Source organism: Hypomesus transpacificus, chromosome 2, assembly GCF_021917145.1.
Source record: "Hypomesus transpacificus isolate Combined female chromosome 2, fHypTra1, whole genome shotgun sequence".
Taxonomy (NCBI): domain Eukaryota; kingdom Metazoa; phylum Chordata; class Actinopteri; order Osmeriformes; family Osmeridae; genus Hypomesus; species Hypomesus transpacificus.
In genome coordinates, this window is record NC_061061.1 from 7,570,185 (window position 1) to 7,589,180 (window position 18,996).

Here is an 18,996-nt window from a genome sequence, read left to right on the forward strand (position 1 = left end):
GGAGGGGGGGGGACTGTGAAGAGTAAGAGGATAGCAGGTTGAGAGTGTGGGAGGAGGAAAGGTGTGAGAAAAAAAGATGGAGGTTTTTAAGTTCACTCCAAATAAACAACATCTCTCTCACCACAACTGTGTCCTCAGACAAGGGGTGGTGCCTGACATGCACACAGCGTGCACGTGTGTAAATGAACGTGTGTATGTTTGCGCTCACCTACGCATGTGTGTGTGTCTGCGGGTCTGTGTGTGTGTGCGTGTACTGATCCCGTAGCCGACAACTCGTTGGACAAACAGTGGGGTGTTTCTTCTGTGTGTCAGATCCAGCATCAACATTGTCTCATCACCTGTCCCAGCGACTACCCAAATTAGCCATGCCTATTTATAGGAACTGCCTGAATGTCAGCAGTGTAATTACAGTTTGCTTCGGCACCCTACACACAGCAGCAGCTGGCCTCAGCCCCCAGACCTAGGCCATGCCTACATCTATCCTGAAGTTGGTGTCAAAAGTTCATCAGTCAGTTGGAGAATAAGACCTCACTGTTATCCTCCATATGGCAACACTCCCCCCTGGGCTGAGAGCTGCGGGGCTGAGAGCTGGTCTCAGATGGGTTCAGTTGGCTGAGATTGAGGTGAACACTACCAGAGTTGTGGGGTTTTGAGAGTCTGTGAATGACCAGTGATGACTCGTCCTGGATGAGAGCCACTGTATCCACCAATCCGAGGCAGAGAAAGAGGATGGGGTGGATATAATGGAAAATGGAAGAAGTGTTTTCCTGGCATCTCTCTTGGCCAAACAGGCAGAGATGATTTGTCAAGTGAATGGCTTTGTTTAAAGAGAAAGAGAGTCTGAGCTGAAGAGATGGTACTGGAGTAGGGCAGTCCAGGAAGGAAATATTAACTCCACTCTTTCTCCTGCTGTTAAGATTCAACACATTCCAGAGTGTCAGAAAAAAACTGGATGGAAGGCTGTGTCTAATTTTGAGACACCTTCTGTCTCTGTTTCTCTCTCCTGTTCCTGTCGTTATCTTGCTCTTTTTGTCTGGTGATTGCTTTTTGCCTCTAAGACTCTTCTTATACTCTGTGTCTGTCATCTGTATATCTATAGTACATACCCATCTTCTAATCTAGACTCTCTTGCTTGCTGTCCATTTCTTGATATAAGTGTCTGTTCTTGGGATACAGAGGAAAACCAGTGGCAGAACAGTTTTTTTGGGAAGAAGCCATTATTTTTCGATCTACAGACGAAACATAAAGTAAAAGCAGATGTGTGGTTAGTTTTCAACATGCAAAGCAGCTGAACCAACTATTGGGAGGGACGGGTGTGATATCCCAGAGGGCTATTCTTCCGGTTGGGCCCAATATCAATGCTCACCTCTCATTCTGCTTTACATATTCTGAATTAAATTGGCCTGTTAATGCATTATTGGTATAACAAGATAAGGTAGATCAGCAACCTTTCTTTGATGTCATATACTTTGCTAGAAAAAAAAGAATACACAGGTAAAGTATAATAACAATGAATAAAGTATAATTTACATTTAGCAGACGCTCTAATCCAGAGCGACTTACAGTAAGTACAGGGACATTCCCCCCGAGGCAAGTAGGGTGAAGTGACTTGCCCAACGACACAGTCATATGGCACGGCCGGGAATCGCTCTGGCAACCTTCAGATTGCTAGCCCGATTCCCTCACCGTTCAGCCACCTGACTCCCTTTTTTTTGGTAGAAGGAAGTTATTTGAACCAGGAATATCATCTCACTCAGTACACTGAGTTACACCATTGGCGGTTAACACAGCATCAGAGCTTGAGTTCTGGCATTCTAGCAAGTCAATGCAGTATTGGTATAACAAGATAAGGTAGACCAGCAACCTTTCTTTGATGTCATATACTTTGCTAGAAAAAAATGAATACATAGGTAAAGTATAATAACAATGAATAAAGTATAATAGCATAAATTTAACTAATATATATTGTGATAGATCGACTGAAAGAGAGAGACATAGACAAAGAGGGAGAAATGTATTTATTTTATAGTTTCTATGTAGAGGTTTCCTCAGCACACACATTTTCCACAGCCCCACATGAGTTCCATCACAGATGAATCCGTGCATGGAGAATAATCCTCTACTGTAGGCTACTTGAGAAAGTGTCCAATCATCATTTTGGCATCAGATGTCAAAGAGGATGAGTAGAAGAGGATGTGATGAAAAACAGGACACATCTGGGTCAGAGGTATGCCAACCAGAGACACACATGGGGCCCTATTTTAACGTTCTAAAACACAAAGTGCAAGTAACTTTGTGGGCGCGACTCCAACACGGTTGCTATTTTGCCGGCGGGATAAAAGACTTTGCGCCTGGCGCTAGCCTAAAATGGGTTGGTCTGAAGTAGCTACATTACAAATGGGTGGGTGTAACGTGCAATAAACCAATCAGAGCGTCATATTACATTCCCTTTAAGAGCAGGCGCGCTTATTCCATGGCGGATTGCTATTTTAACGGCGGATTTGCCAGGCGCACGCCAGGAGCGGTTCACAGCCGAGGAGACCGACGTTCTCGTCAGTGACATTGTTTGAGAAAGGCAGAGCAGTTTTCTCATTGCACTAAGTTGCCCACTCATGCTGCTCATTCAATTTCTTAGTCTTATTTTTATATATATATGTATATATGTATTTTTTTAATTGTTCTATTTTTAGATTGTTTAGTTCTTAGAATTAGTTTAACAGTTGTACTTTTTTTTTTAAAGACCCGTATATGTTTATTGTTTGCACTCTTCTGCCACAGTAAATTCTGTGTTTGTGTAACATACATGGCGAATAAACCGAATTCTGATTGAGATGGTAGAAGAAACCCACCCAAATTAGCTTCGGTTAAACAGGCATGGGAGGAAATTGCCACAATTGTTACAAATCAATTTCACATACATAAAGATTTCTCATGAAAATAGTTTTAATCATTGACATGACAGAAATGTAACAGCCATACAATAAATCAAAACGATGTAACGTAGCTTTGCAGAAGACCCCGGCCTCGCCAGCAGTGCACACAGGCCAAGCTTGCGCCCTTAAAATAGCATCTGAATAATGTGCCACTGACTTTAGACTAAGTTTTTCCTGGTCAGTGGCGGAATTTCTTTTCTGAAACTACATAATAGCACCAGGGAACGTTGTGCCGGAACACACCTTTTTTCGCTGAACCACCCCCGGGAGCGCAGTCATTCCCTAATTTACCAACGTGCTTCTGTGTAGGGAAAAGTCCTCTCTGCGTCGAGTGCAAACTAGGAATGATACTTGCGTTGTTGACAAAGTCAATTGCGCTGGGTGCAAGATAGGCCCCATGGTGACATCTGAAGAGAACAAACGACCAATCACAAATGGGAGTGGTGACAGCAGCCAGTTGGTACAACTGAAAACCAAGACCACATATCTTAAAAGGGTATCAATATAACACACTCACACACAGATACATACACAGATGAAATCAAACACAGACATGGTCACAGTAAAACAGGCATGGAGAGAAGTAACTGTTGGAATATGAGGCTCCTAAATCAGACATTTGACACCTCGTACATCATAGACCAGACCAGTGCTGACTACTCTTCTTTGCTAAAATATTTGAGAATTCAATAAACTTATAAAAAATAACAATAACCAATAAGATGTTTCTCATAAACCCTATTTACTCAAACCAGAGGAAAAATATGCTATTTGAACCGTTTATGTGCCAGTTTCAAACATGGATCTCCTGCTATAGATTTTGAAACCCTCTTCTGTTTGTTTGCAAATGTCAAAAATAGTCATTTGTCCATCCATCATAACATGAAAAAGAAGAAATCTAAATACTACATGGGAAGGACTTTGCTTTCCAGAAACCTCAATACCATCATCAGTGTCAGTTTCACTTCTGTCCTTATCCTCATCCCACACACAGTTTCAACTCCAGCCTCTGCCTCAGCCCTAGCCTCATTTCCAGCCTTGTCCCCTCCTGCTCCCAGGACCAGGCAGTGGAAGTTGTCATCTGTTTCTAATGAGGAGGACATCTGATTGTTGAACTTGTTAAAGGGCTTTTTTGCAGCATTCTGTGTTCTCTCCCCCAAACAATCCCCCCCCCCCCTTCAACCCCTCCCTTTTTATTTTTCTCTTTGACTATATAAACAGGAAGGGTTAGACTTGTAACCAGAATATGCAGGCTGGTAAGTCTGTGCCAAATTGTTCAGGCAGAGTAGAATCCTATCAGTACACTACTTTACTCTACTCTAATCTTCTCTACTCTTTTACTGGTGGATGATCTGACAGCAACATAAAGAGAGAGAGAGATAAAGAGAGAGAGAACCATGTGTGTACTAGTTACATTTTACTAGCATTTACTAGTAGGAGCATTTACTAGGAGGCAGGGTAAAAATGGTGAAGCTAGTCGAAATCAAGTTGCTAGAAAATGAACTTACTCTTTTAATATCCCTAAAACCTTTTGAAGACTCCCTACATTTCCATGATCACCTGAGCCGGAGTCCTCTGAAACACAACCTTAAAGGGTTGATTGACTGGGTTTTTGGGATATTTCACACTGTTCCTTATGCTCTCTGAATAGGGTATGTAACATTGGTTGGGCTGAAAATGGCCCGGGTGCTGTTCTATGCCCCCTGATACATCCAGTGAAATTTTCCCGGGAAAAAACGCTTGGTTTCTCCTTTTATGGTATGCTCATGAACATATAAATGAGCTGTGCGCTGATTGGTTGGTTTCCGAGTGAAGCTGCAGAGCAATGACGCAACACGGCCACAGCACTCACTGAAACAACGAAGGTGGAGACTTGAAATAAAAACATACTAATAAATCTATTGTGTCTACACAACTGTTTTCAACAGACTGACATTAGTTGTTTCCACTTCTGTTGTCAAAGCAAACAGGAATCGACTTAGGTGGGTAATGTAAGCACTACCAGTACAGCTTAGGAAACAAACTATTGTGATTCAACTCAGCTTCAGTTAGCTGTAGCTATCTTGCTGAAAAGTAGATCAGAGGGTTGTTGCACAAAAGTAGAATAAAGAAATCCAGGATAACTGAAAAAGCGCAGCTGGACTTAGTGTGATCCGCTCATCGCGGCTTATTCGGTTGCACGTTTGCCAAACCAGGATGAGAAGGTGAAGCTATGTCAATCCAGATGTACATAGTTGGGATAAGTGCACCTTCACGGATTTCTTAAATAGACCATGGTATCGATCACAGATTGACTGATGCAGAAATGGAGAAGACGCGTGCAGCATATTTTTCACCCGATATAAGCAGCAACTTATTACGGAAATTGAAGCATAGTGAAGCATATAAAATGTAAAAAAGGAAATACGGCTGCTGTTATTAGACAGAGAGAAAAGCCTGGCAGACAATCGCGGACCGACTGAAAGCGCAATGATTGAAAAATATCTACTTACTAAGAAAGTTGTACACTGTAATTGCTTTTAATATGCTTGTTTTATGTATTGGTTGTATTGCTGTATCTGTGTTTATGTGCTAAATGTGCTGGTTTTACTGTAAAATGTCTTTGAGTAGCCTACCATGTAAAGCATATGTAAATAAAATGTATTATTATTTATCCCACTTTGCCTTAAAAGTGAGCAGAATGAATTAATTTTCCTTGGGAAATTTCCCCTAAAGACTAGGCCTAATTTCAAACCCTTATTCACGATGTAAGAATATGTTTTACAACCATACACAATTATCTATAAGCGGTGTCTGATTCTAAATGTATTTCTACAATTAATGTTCATACAGAACAAACATGACTGGATAAAAAAGATCCTGGCAACAAGTCAAGATGAAATATTAAAAAAAATTGCAGGCTGGTAAGTGCCTTAACAGTTTGTAAATGGTTTGTAGAAATTACTTACAAGATGCCTGCTACATATTCTGCTACAGTCTGGTGGCAGGAGTGTAACTGTGTCGCCGGACACACAAGGCCTGCAAGTACCTTGTATGAAGAGGGCAGTTTTTGCAGGTGGTCAGTAGCTGTCCCACCCTGAATCCCTTCCATCATAGGTGTTTTTGACATCTAGCTGTTCATGCATTCCTTGCAAATCAGCATTAATAAAAAGCAGATGAGCTAGACTAGGGGAACATTGGGCCTCATTCACCAAATGTTCTTACGAACAAATTTGTTCTCAAACCCCACTTACGCAGTTTTCACGAAGATTCTGGAATTCACCAATGTTTTCTTATTTGGGATTTGTTCTTAGGTAAGAACAGAATTTATGCACACCAAAGAGCACTCTTAGGCACAATTGACAACTGACATGTTTCCGTAAAATAAGTAGTTATACCATTTTCGTCCGTTCTAAATTAAAATGGAATATTTCTCTTCTTCATAATCGTGCAACTTATCATTTTAATTATTTTACACGTAATTATATGTTTGTTTTAATAAATACATACTAAATTTCTGCTCATTTTTAAAGCACTTTGAATTGCCATGGTGTATGAATTGTGCTACGCCTATTGAAATTAACTAGCCTTGCTTTGCCTTTAATTCACATCAATTATGTTAACAAAGAAACTTGTCTTCCAATAATAAGTGACTTGTCACGAAATTTGTAGGCCTATTCCGCACACTAGGACTACACCACACAATGGCGTATTTACTGCTGCTGGAAAATTTTGCAGATCATGCCCTCAGGAGGGAACGCATCTTCCGTGACCATAGAGATTTATTTGCAGAGAGTGACGAGTACCTGATCGGACACTTTAGGCTACCAAGAGCAGTCCTCATGGACATTTGTAATAGTTTGGAGCCAGCACTGCAGAGCCATACCACACGCTCTAACCCTGTACCACCACATGTGCAGGTACTCTCCATCTTGGGATTTTTCGCTACTGGAACCTTTCAGAGGGAGCTAGGAGACCGGGTGGGAATATCACAGGCATCCATCAGCCGCGCACTCCCACGAGTCGTCAATGGAATTAATCAATTGGCTACACAATACATACAATTCCCCTATACAGGAGAAGAACAGGTCCCAATTAAGAGAGGATTCCATCTAATTTCTGGCTTCCCAAACACCATCGGTGCAATAGACTGCACACACATGCGCATGAAGGCACCATCCCCAGATCCGTTCCCATATTTTAACCGCAAGCAATACCACTCCATTAATGTTCAACTAATCTGCGACTCTCAGAATCAACTTCTGAATGTGGTCGCCCGCTTCCCAGGAGGTGCACATGATTCCTACATTATGCAAAACAGTTCTGTGGGTATGCGGCTCGAACAAGGAGCTGGAGACGCATGCTCATTGGTAAGCATCTCAGAATAATTGATTCCATCAACAATGGCTTTCTATTCCTATAATGACTTGTTTTATTAGGAGATCAAGGATATGCCCTGGCCCCCTGGTTAATGACCTCACTCACTAACCCTCAGACTCCAGAAGCATGCATGTACCCGCTCCACTATCGAGCGCACCATTGGCATTTTAAAAGGATGCTGGATGTGTTTGGACACAGCAGATGGAAAGCTGCTTTACAAACCGGAGAAGGTGTTTGTATATAGACCAGTTGAGAAATTGCTTTAAATATGGCAAGAATAGCCTATATGGCCAAGTTCTACCATACGCTTTCTGTATTTGAAATGACGCCATATCCATTGTTTTAGGTGTGTAAGATAATCATGGCCTGCTGTGTCTTGCACAACATTTCCATGAAACGTGGTGTAGCACTTCCCCCTCAGCCACCACAAGAGCATGAGCGTCCTGAACAATTCCTGGGACCAGACAACAGAGTTGCTGTCCAAGTTCGAGAGCAATTATCATTTGTAATTCTGTTCTAAGTTTAGTCCTCTAGGTCCCATTGGAGCATGAGGTGCTGATGAGTGATTTTTTGTTCGGTATAATTTCAAGAAATAATTTGAGTCACTCACGGGTTTCAGTGCAGGCATTTTATTTTTTTCAGTGAATTTTGTGAATTATTTTTATAGTGAATTTCTATAAGCGTCTGGGAGATGGTGGTCAGTGTTGAGGCTATCTGTGCAAGTGCTTGGGCAATTTTCTCTTGGTTGTCCAGGACCGTACAGGATCTGGGGGCACGTGTGGATGTGCTGGTGGATGCTTCAGGTTCTGCTTCAGAGGGTGGTTGCTGTTGCCTTGGCAGAACTTCATCTACATAAATGAAATAAGTGACTGTTTGAAAATGTTAAGGAGAACACTTCACACACAAATACACACTAGTGTCTTGAATGAATCTTCCAACTTGTATCAATTCTGGGATAGGAGATGGTCTAGGAGAAACAGCCGACACGGGGCTGATGTCTGTATCCAAATCCTTGGCCAATGGCACACCCATGAGGGCTGTCTGTCCAATTAAGGCCCCAATGCGCTGGTCCAGCTCAGATAACTGTGGCCCAGCGTTCCCCCTTCCTGTGGTCAGCATCTGTTTTCTATGTTTTGAGATATTTTTGGGGGTCTCTGATTTCAGATCAAACCACTTCTTTTTTACTTCCTCGGTTCTGCGCCCTTCTCCGGATACAGCATTCACTGCATGGGTAATTGCATTCCATGCATCGGCTTTATTTACCGCTTCGTAGCCACTGCTGACGCTACTAAATAAGATGTTGCATTTTGCGCTTACTTCTTGCAGTAATATTGCCACTTCAGAATTACTGACATTTTCTTTATTTTGGTGTCGAGGCCTCTACCGTCTTTTCCACATCTTTTTGAAATTTAGATACAGGATACGTTAGCATTGCTAACAGGCTAGCTGTTAGCGACAAAATCAAACGTACAGCTTGCGTTTGTGATACGGTTGGAACAGCACCTCTTTTCAGCAACAGCGGCTAAGCAAATCCTTCTTTAAATTGTCCAAGGTTTTCATTCAAAATGAAATGAATACATGCGTGTCGAACTTCACAGGGATCTTCTCATAGAAAAACAACTGCCATGGCCGTCGAGTGTCTGGTTTCTTGGGAAGATTATGAAAAGTGTCAGCATTCCCTGTACAACCTGGAACACTGCATTTACCACCGTAGTACATTTTCAAAATGCTAGAAAACGTTCTTCTTTGTAATTCTGTGGAAGGACACATTTCGGGGCATGTTTAAGGTGGCTGGCATTCTAGAGGCAGCCTCGGTGCACAAAGACATTTCGGGGCATAACTAAGATACAGACCAGAGCCAAAAGAGGCGGGCCTGTCAGTTCGGTGGCTTTTTCAAAACCTACCGTTTTACAGCTACACTTTTTCATTTTGAGATTTGCATAGGAAAGAGCTGTCAATGGACTTTGAAGTTCACTGTATTTCCATTTTACCCACCGAACTGTCGTTATTCAATATGACAAGGTAAAATCGGTTTAGCAATCAATGACTCCTTTAATTGAAATAAAGTTCTCAATAAGTTTTCTGAGGACTCAATAAATATTTTGGAGGAAATCTCCCTTGACTCCCCCAAAAAGAGAAGCCATAATTTTGAAGAACTATAAAACATCCTATATGCTTGAGCAGAGCGAATAGTGTTTTACTGAATGTACATATTGACTGTCTCCTGACTAAGTAAGTGACTTTAACTTGTTTTACTGTGTTGTGTTTTTGCTAAATCTTGTGTCTGGGCAGGGCTGATGGACAGCAGTTATCCAGGCCGTTAAGTTAAGTAGCTAGCTAGAGATCGAGTTCAGGGTACTTGCCGCTGCGTGAGACCCTGGCTTTTGTTTACATAATTAGGGTCATTGTAGAAAGTAGCTATATAGCCCTGACTTCTGTAACCAGATTCAGAGCAAATAGTGTTTTACTGAATGTACATTGTGACTGTCTCCTGACTAAGTAAGTGACTTTAACTTGTAGTACTGTGTTGTGTTTTTGCTAAATCTTGTGTCTGGGCAGAGCTGATAGACAGCAGTTATCCAGGCCGGTAAGTTAAGTAGCTAGCTAGAGATCGAGTTCAGGGTACTCGCCGCTGCATGAGACCCTGGCCTTTGTTTACATAATTAGGGTCATTGTCAGCTGCGCCTTGCATTTTTAAGGCAGCTGGCACTCTAGAGGCAGCCTCGCCTGGCAGCCTCGGTGCACGAAGACTCGGTCGAACAAAGACAAAAGAGTCTACCTGCGGGAGTCCACAGAGGAAGACCGACAGGGCCGGATCACCTCTTCTGATAAGTATCAACATATTTATATCATATCCTACCTAGAACATTTTCATAGCTAGCATTTGTTTCCTTAGCATTCCTGTACCCATAGACGTAGATATGTCACAAAGTATATACGGCCTTCTTCTAACCTTCACTACCTATCCAGATCTTCTCCACCTGCCCTCTTTCTTTAGGGCTCTGGAACTGCCAGTCTGCTGTGAACAAGGCAGACTTCATCCCGGTGTTTGCATCTCACACTTCTCTTCATGCCCTTGCGCTGACTGAGACATGGATCCGCCCAGAGAACACTGCAACTTCAGCTGCTCTCTCCGTCAACCACTCCTTCACTCACTCACCCCGCTCAACCGGGCGGGGTGGTGGGACAGGGTTGCTTCTTTCCCCACATATGAAACACACATCCAAACCACTCCCTGTTACTGCCAAATCATTTGAACATCATTATGTTATGCTAACTTATCCTATAAAAGCATGCTTAATTGTTCTTTATCGCCCACCAGGACCGCTAGCCAACTTTGTGGAGGAGCTGGACATGCTCCTCAGCGTCCTCCCGGATGATGGAACCCCCCTGATAGTCCTTGGGGACTTCAACATCCACCTCCAAGGAACGCAGGCCGTCGACTTCTTGTCTCTCTTGACTTCCTTTGACCTGACGCTGCTGAGCACACCGGCGACCCACAAGGCAGGCAAACAGCTAGACCTCGTCCTGACACGTAACTGTATCACTGACTTAACCTCTGTAACCCCACTGCACACTTCTGATCACTACTTTATCCAATTCTCTGTCTCTCTCCCTGCAACCCCTCCTACCTCCCCTTCCCTTGTAACTTTCCGCTGCAACCTCCGCTCCCTATCTCCCTCCCATTAACGAGTTCTCGTCCCACCTAACTAACACTGCCACCGACTCCTTGTTAACCACTTTAACTGCATCACTCTCTCTGTCCCCTGTCAACCAGGCCTGCGCGTTCTTCTCCCTCCTGCCCGTGGCTTACGGATGTTATTCGTGAAGAGCGGTCCACCCTTCGGGCAGCTTAGAGGAGATGGCGCAAGTCCAAAGACGGTCTGGACCTTGATATGTATCACTCCCTCCTTAAATCTTTCTCTTCTCACATAACTGGTGCTAAAACCCTCTACTTTCTGAACAAAATTAACTCTGGTTTAAACCCCCACAAGCTTTGTTCTACCTTCTCCACCCTTCTTAACCCACTTCCCCCACCCCCTCCCTCCACCCTGACAGCGGACGACTTCTCCTCCTTCTTTGAGAAAAAAGTCGCCGACATTAGCAGTCGGTTCCCTAAACCCACCTTTCCTACCCTCTCACCCTCCACGACTGACCCAACTAAATGTCTAAACTCTTTCTCTCCCCTGTCCGAGGCAGAGATCTCTGACCTCATTCTCTCTCATCGCCCCACCTCCTTGATCCTATCCCCTCCCCTCTCTTTCAAACCATCTCCCCCTCCATCATAACTTTTCTTCTCCATGTCCTAAACTCCTCTCTTACCTCCGGCACCTTTCCCTCTGCCTTCAAACAGGCCAGAGTTACCCCTCTACTCAAAAAACTATCCCTTAACCCTGCCGTCCTCCAGAACTACAGACCGGTATCACTGCTACCCTTCTTTTCAAAAACAATTGAACGTGCTGTATCTAACCAACTGTCTTACTTTCTCTCTCAGAACAACCTGCTTGACCCCAACCAATCAGGCTTCAAGACTGGCCACTCCACAGAGACTGCCCTTCTTTCAGTCACCACTGCCCTCCAGTCTGCCAGAGCGGCTTCCAGGTCATCCGTCATCATTCTGCTGGACCTTTCTGCAGCGTTTGACACGGTTAACCACCAGATCCTGCTCTCCAGACTTTCTGAGATGGGCATCACTGTTACTGCACTCCAGTGGATCTCATCCTACCTGTCGGGAGGTTTCCTACCAGGTCTCCTGGGGAGGCAAACTGTCAGGCCCTCGCCAGCTCTCCACTGGTGTCCCACAGGGCTCCGTCCTTGGACCCCTCCTCTTCTTTTTGTACACCACCTCACTTGGACCAATCATCACCTCCCATGGCTTCTCCTACCACTGCTACGCTGACGACATGCAGCTGTACCTGCCGTTCCCCCCCCGACTGATCCGGGGATCTCAGCTAGGATTGAGGCCTGCCTCACAGACATCTCCGCCTGGATGACCGAGCACCACCTCCAGCTGAACCTCACCAAAACAGAACTTCTCATCATCCCGGCTAAACCCTCCATCTCCCACGATCTGTCAATCACCCTGGGATCTGCGACGGTGACCCCTTCATCCTCTGCCAGGAACCTTGGGGTTACCATGGAGGACGAGCTCTCCCTCACGGCCCACATTGCCGCAGTCTCCCGGTCTTGTAGATTCACCCTCTACAACATCCGGAAGATCAGGAGATACCTGTCTGAGCACTCCACCCAGCTGCTAGTCCAAGCACTGGTCCTCTCCAAGTTGGACTACTGCAACTCGCTGCTCGCTGGTCTCCCAGCATGTGCAACCCGCCCTCTTCAGAGGATTCAGAACGCAGCGGCCCGCCTGGTCTACAATCTACCCAGACGCTCCCACGTTACCCCGCTCCTCATCTCTCTCCACTGGCTACCCATCAATGCCCGTATCAGATTCAAGACCCTGGTACTGACCTTCCGAGCAGTAAACGGGACTGCACACGACTACATCAAGTCTCTCCTGCAACCTTACACCCCCACCCGTCACCTACGGTCTTCTTCAGACAACCGCCTGGTGGTCCCAACCAGGGTTCTAAATTAACTTTTTTGATCACGAGCCAATTTGGCTGGTAACTTTAGAAAGTTACCAGCCATACAGAATTTCCACTAGCCAAATTCTTTCCGGTGAAAATAAGAACAATTATGAGTTTCACTGAATGCATTTGATAATTTTATAACATTGTTGGCATGAAAAACACAGAAAATGAAGTAAAATGAAGCACAGAAATATGATGCAAGGGTATGTGAAATCACCAACACGTGACTAAGTAAGGACACGATTTATTGTAAATGTACGGTGGCCGACATGTGCAAACGCGCTGCAAACTAAGAAAACACATGCATACAGACAAAACACAAGCAAATTAAGAAAACATCTTAATTAATTTGACAACACATGCGTAGCATTCAGCAAACGCGCTACAAATACGCACAACACAAATACATAAACACGCTGCAAATACGCGTTGCAAAAACAAAAGCACGCAAACCAAGAACGCTGCAGTACATAAACGCGTTGCCAAAACGAAAGCACGCAAACCAAAAATGCTGCATCCAGTTTTCACAATGGAAGTTTTCCAGGCCTCTAGGGGGAGATCCAAGTGGAACATCTTGATTTTCGGCCCCATGGAGCGAGAGAGAGAGAAAGAGCATATGAAAAGTTTGGACCAACATCGAAGTAAGTCTTTTGAAAAACTGTAAAAGAGGAGGGGCACGTGTAAAAATGAATACTAATCTTTTTATTTTGCCTCTTTACTTCGATTTTGGTCCCCTTATTCAAAACAAACTTCTCATCTGCCCTCTCTGGTTCGAAAATCACGCGCTCCTACTAGAGGCCTGGAGCTCTTCCGTTGTGTTATCTGGATGCAGCTTTTTTCTGTTTGCATTTGTTTTCGGGGTTTGCGTGCTTTCCTTATTGCAGCGCATTTCTATATTTGCAGCGTGTTTATGCAGCCCATTTGGTTATGTTGTATGTATTTGCAGCGCGTTTCTATATTCGCAGCGCGTTTTGCTGAATGCTGCGCATATGTTGTCAAATACATGAAGATGTTTTCTTAATTTGCTTGTGTTTGTCAATTTGCGTGTACTTTGTCTATATTTGCAGCGCGTTTGCACGTCGGCCATGTATAAATGGCTAAAACGTCAATTCGCATCATGATGAGATTGACTCCTGCCCATGCATTTACAGTAACGTTTTGTCCTAAGCAGGCTTTAATTAAACTGACCCAATATACTCTTTATTAGGAACAGTGTATATACATTACACTAGACTGTGTCAGTAAGCAACATAATTTTCTTATGCGTAGACTACATGCGGCAATCCTTACAAAACATGACAACATTTTCATTGTCAAACACAAGCCATTCCCGACCTGTCAGACATTTGGCATTACATTTTCTTTTCTTCGTTTCTCTAGTGCTATCAATATCCTCATCCCCTGCCTCGTTCCTCTTCTCGCCCCCAGAACTTTGTCCTAACAACCGCCGCATTAAGTTAACTTTTTACTTTACTACTCTAGCTAGCTCTTATTACCTCCTATGATCCGCTATGCTTCGTTTGACTTCTTCCTTGTGTTTTCTGCTGGAAACTCTGTTCGTTTCCACGGTTTCTCGCGCTGGTTTCACTTCAACTGCGCGCAGCCAATGGGCGTATAAAACGTTATCACGTAGCATTACGGCAGTGTTCATGGGAAACTCAGGAAATACTGCCAGGGGGATAAATGACCGAGAACCATGCCGAAAACAGAGCCTTATGTATCATTCATGTAATGCCTCATGTATCACCGGCCAAACTGGCTAGTGAGTTTTTATTTACACCCGCCAAAATGAATTTTAACCCGCATTTGGCGGGTTGGCGGGTGTTAATTTAGAACCCTGGTCCCAACGCTTAAGACTGCCCGGTCCCAACACAAGCTCTTCTCCTGCCTGGCCCCCCAATGGTGGAACCAGCTCCCCACCTCCATCAGGGACACTGACTGTCTCCCCACCTTCAAGAAAAGGATCAAGACGCACTTGTTCCGGGAGTACAACAGCACTTAGGAATGCTTGGCTTGACCTGATGTTAGTTTCCTCCAGGATCACAATGACTCTTATTGAGTAACTTGTTGCTCTTGTAGGTTAGTTATAAGGAAGTTAAGTCTTGTACTCGCTGTGAAATATTTTACTGCTGATTGTTCTTCTACAGGTACAGTCCTGCACTTTTTTGTGGTTCATGTTGTTTTAATTTGTAACTTGTATACTTGCAAGCTCTTATGGGTCTTCCCTTTTGGCACTTGTTTAGTTTTTTCACAATGTATGCATGTTTTGGCTGCTTGCAATGTTTGGGACTACCTCGTTGTTATGATCAGTGACCTATGCTCTTTTGTAAAGCTCTCTCTTGGAAGTTGCTTTGGATAAAAGCGTCTGCTAAATGCATAAATGTAAATGCTCCATTGCCCTGTGCTAGTCCATTTACTGACTGCTCTGGACTTAATCACTACCAACTCTCAAACAATGGCCTCACTACAAACTCTCAAACATTGGCCCCACAGCCCTGCAGTACACCATGCACACAGAGGTGCTTGTGGTATCCTGAACAGGAGTACCTGAGGGCTACGAGAGTAAGGCAGGGGCAAGGGGTCGAGTGAGCAAAGGCGGGGAGGAGGGTGTGTGTGTATGTGTGTGTGAGACAGATGGGGTGGTTATGTTGGATCGGAGTGGGGAGAGGGTGGAGGTATGAGAGACAGAGAGAGACCCTCTTTTATAGGACACAAGAAAGTAAACATAGACAATGACAGTCAGGCAGTAATGGTCTTACAACAGTTACAGAGAAAGAGATTCACAGCTCCCAGCCCATGACCACGTACGGCAGAGTGAGAGAGAGAGAGAGCGCGGTATGGAGTGGTGAGGTGATGGAGAAAGAAAGGGAGAGTGAGGTGGACCTGGGTAGGGGGAGGACAGAGGTATGGGGAGGTGTTTGTTGATGGGAATTCTGATGTTGATGGAGTGGATAGGGCTGGAAAAGCTGAATTCTGACTGTCTGGGGAGAATGCTGTTGATGACAGCAACTGCCACCTTGCACCTACAACACCTTTGTTGATGCTTTTGCCTTGATCGATGGTCTCATACCCCACCATCCTCCTCTGTCTGTCCCCCCTATTCATTCACACCATATTAGCTGCCTCTCCAAACCAAGCCCATCATTGCTGCTTATTTCCCACCTCCACTTTTCTCTCTCTCTCTCTCTCTCTCTCTCTCTCTCTCTCTCTCTCTCTCTCTCTCTCATGTCTGTCTAGACACAACCCACAACCTCAAACCAATCAACTGGTTCCTACCTCTCTAGTTTCAATCCCTCTAGTTCCTGCCTCTCTAGTTCCTACTCTGCTGGTTCCTACCTGCCTTGGGTAGGAAGCCCCCTGGCTCAAGCCCATGGGGCTGGGGGAACCAGAGGGAGTTAGAGGATCAAGACCAAGGCCTGAAAATGTGGGTCTAAACTCCTGGCCCCTGCTGCATCCCTACACCACCTTGGCAACAGGTCTCTTCATCATCTTTATCAGCTCAGTCTGCATCCTCACCTACCCACTCGCACCCTTCCGCCCTCGTCCACATTGAGAACCCCCCCCTACCATCCCCATCCTTGTCCCCGTAAAGCCCCCCCCCCATGTCTAATCTGTCTGTCTGTCAATGGTTGTGTAATTGGAGCTGTTTAGGGGGTCACCTATCCCAGGTGGATGGGGGGCAGGGGCAGAGGAATGTGTGACAGACTGAGAGTCTTGGCTTCCCACGCCTGGGTGCCACCCTGGGAGCACACTGGGCATTCTTTGAGGCACATGGTACACACACTCACACACACAATTCTTGAAGGAAATACCAAAAGGCTTTACTCATAGCATCAACCTTAATTATCTTACAACATCCTAATGAATCAGAACAGTGTTTTTTTTAGCAATTTTTGGGACAGAGTAGTTGTAGTTTTTAAAATGTGCATTATTACAGCTCAGGTTCTTTTTTAAGTTTTCAGAAGTTAAAGCCTGTCCATACAATAAGTGAACAATTATTTCACCCTGTGTGTGTGTGCACTTAGCTTTTAGAGGTCAATATCTACAGTACACGTCTCAGTTCAGCTGAGACACAAACTTTAGCTTTAACATTCTATTAACATACAAACAAGTATTGTGGTGATCATAGACAAATTTTCAAATGAGACTTTCCACAATAATGGCTTAGTATAGATAATTTGTCTCTTTGAGCGGCTGGCGCTTTTGGTGTCAAAATGTAACACGTCTGTAGGGCTTGATGTAATTTTCAAGAATGGATATCACGTATGATGATCTTAAGTTATTCTTAATACATATTTAAATTCCATTAGATGATATGCACATCTGGATCAGTAGGACAAAGCACCACAGCACAAATTGAATGCATACTGTACATGTATATGTAAATTCATTAAAGGGGTCATTGATTGCAAAACCGATTTTACCGTGTCATGGTTGAATAACGACAGTTTGGTGGGTAAAATACAGTGAACATACAGTGAACCTCAAAGTCCATTGACACCTCTTTCCTATCTAAATCTCACAACTTGAAACTGCAGCTGTAAAACGATCGGTTTCGAAAAAGCAGAATTTGTGACGTCACAAATATAGCATCACCTTTGTCACGCCCCAACATTTACATACAGACCAGCTCTCTGATGTTCTGGCCCAGGATCTCAGACACTGGTGCTGCTCTGTGTACTTCCACGGGAATTACAAAGGAGAAAGTTTGGAAGTTTTTAAAGGATATTGAAAATGGACCATCGTAAATGCAGTGTTCCAGGCTGTACAGGGAATGCTGACACTTTTCAGAATCTTCCTAAGAAACCAAACACTCGACAGGCTGTGATGTTTGTCTATGAGAAGATCCCTGTGCAGTTCGACCCTCAATTACACATTTGCTCGTACCATTTCACCGAGGACAGTTTTGAAACCTGGGACAATGTAAAGCAGGATTTGCTATGAACCTGTTGCTGAAAAGAGGTGCTGTTCCGACCTTTTGTTCATCACAACCTTAAGCTGTAGTGTGATGTTGTCGCTAACAGTTATTAGCAATGCTAACATATCCTGCCTGTATCAAGCATCGGTAGAATGTGTGATGATTTAGCTTATTGGCAATGGGGCTATCGTTATTTCATGTTCCTGACTGTGTTTCATTCAAATAAATAACCTGTGTTGTTATGTAAATCTACAATTCAAGATGCGTGTTTGTCCACATCTATTTTCAGCAAGATAGCTAAAGCAAACTGAAGCTGAGTTGAATCACAATAGTTTGTTTGCTAAGCTGTAGTGCTAACGTAACCCAGTCGATCCCGTTGCATTCGACAACAGAAGTGGAAACAACTAATGTTGGCCGGGTTTCCCAGATTTGTTAAGAAGCTCTTAACGCTAAGAGCTTCTTAACGTATCTGGGAAACCCGGCCGTTATCATTTCAAAACTAATCTAGTCAATCTGTTGAAAACATGTTGTGTAGACACAAAAGATTTATTTGTCCGTTTTTATTTAAAGTCTCCACCTTCAATGTTTCAGTGAGTGCTGTTGGCCATGTTGCGTCTTTGCTCCGCAGCTTCACTCGTTGTAAACCAACCAATCAGCGCGCAGCTCATTTATATGTTCATGAGCATACCATAAAAAAGAAAACCTCTTGTTTTTTCACGGGGTTATTTCACAGGATGCATCAGGGCTCATAGAACAGCACCTGGGCCATTTTCAGCCCAACCAATGTTACATACCCTATTCGGAGACCTTAATGAACAGTGTGAAACCCAGTCAATGACCCCTTTAATGTGCGATTCACTTTGTGTGTACAACCCCAATTCCAGGAAAGTTGGGACGTTTTGTAAACTAAAATAAAAATACAATACAATGATTTACAGATCTCATAAACCCATTGTTATACACAATAAAACATATAAAACATGTCAAATGTTTAAACTGATGAAATGCACAATTTTAAGGAAAAAATAAGGTAATTTCGGATTTGACAGCAACAATACTACAAGTTGATACGGGGGCAATAAAAGGCTGGAAAAAGTAAGTGTTTTCAAAAAATAAACAGCTGGAGGAACATTTTGCCACAAACTGGGTTAATTGAAAAACAGGTCAGTACATGATTGGGTATAAAAAGAGTATC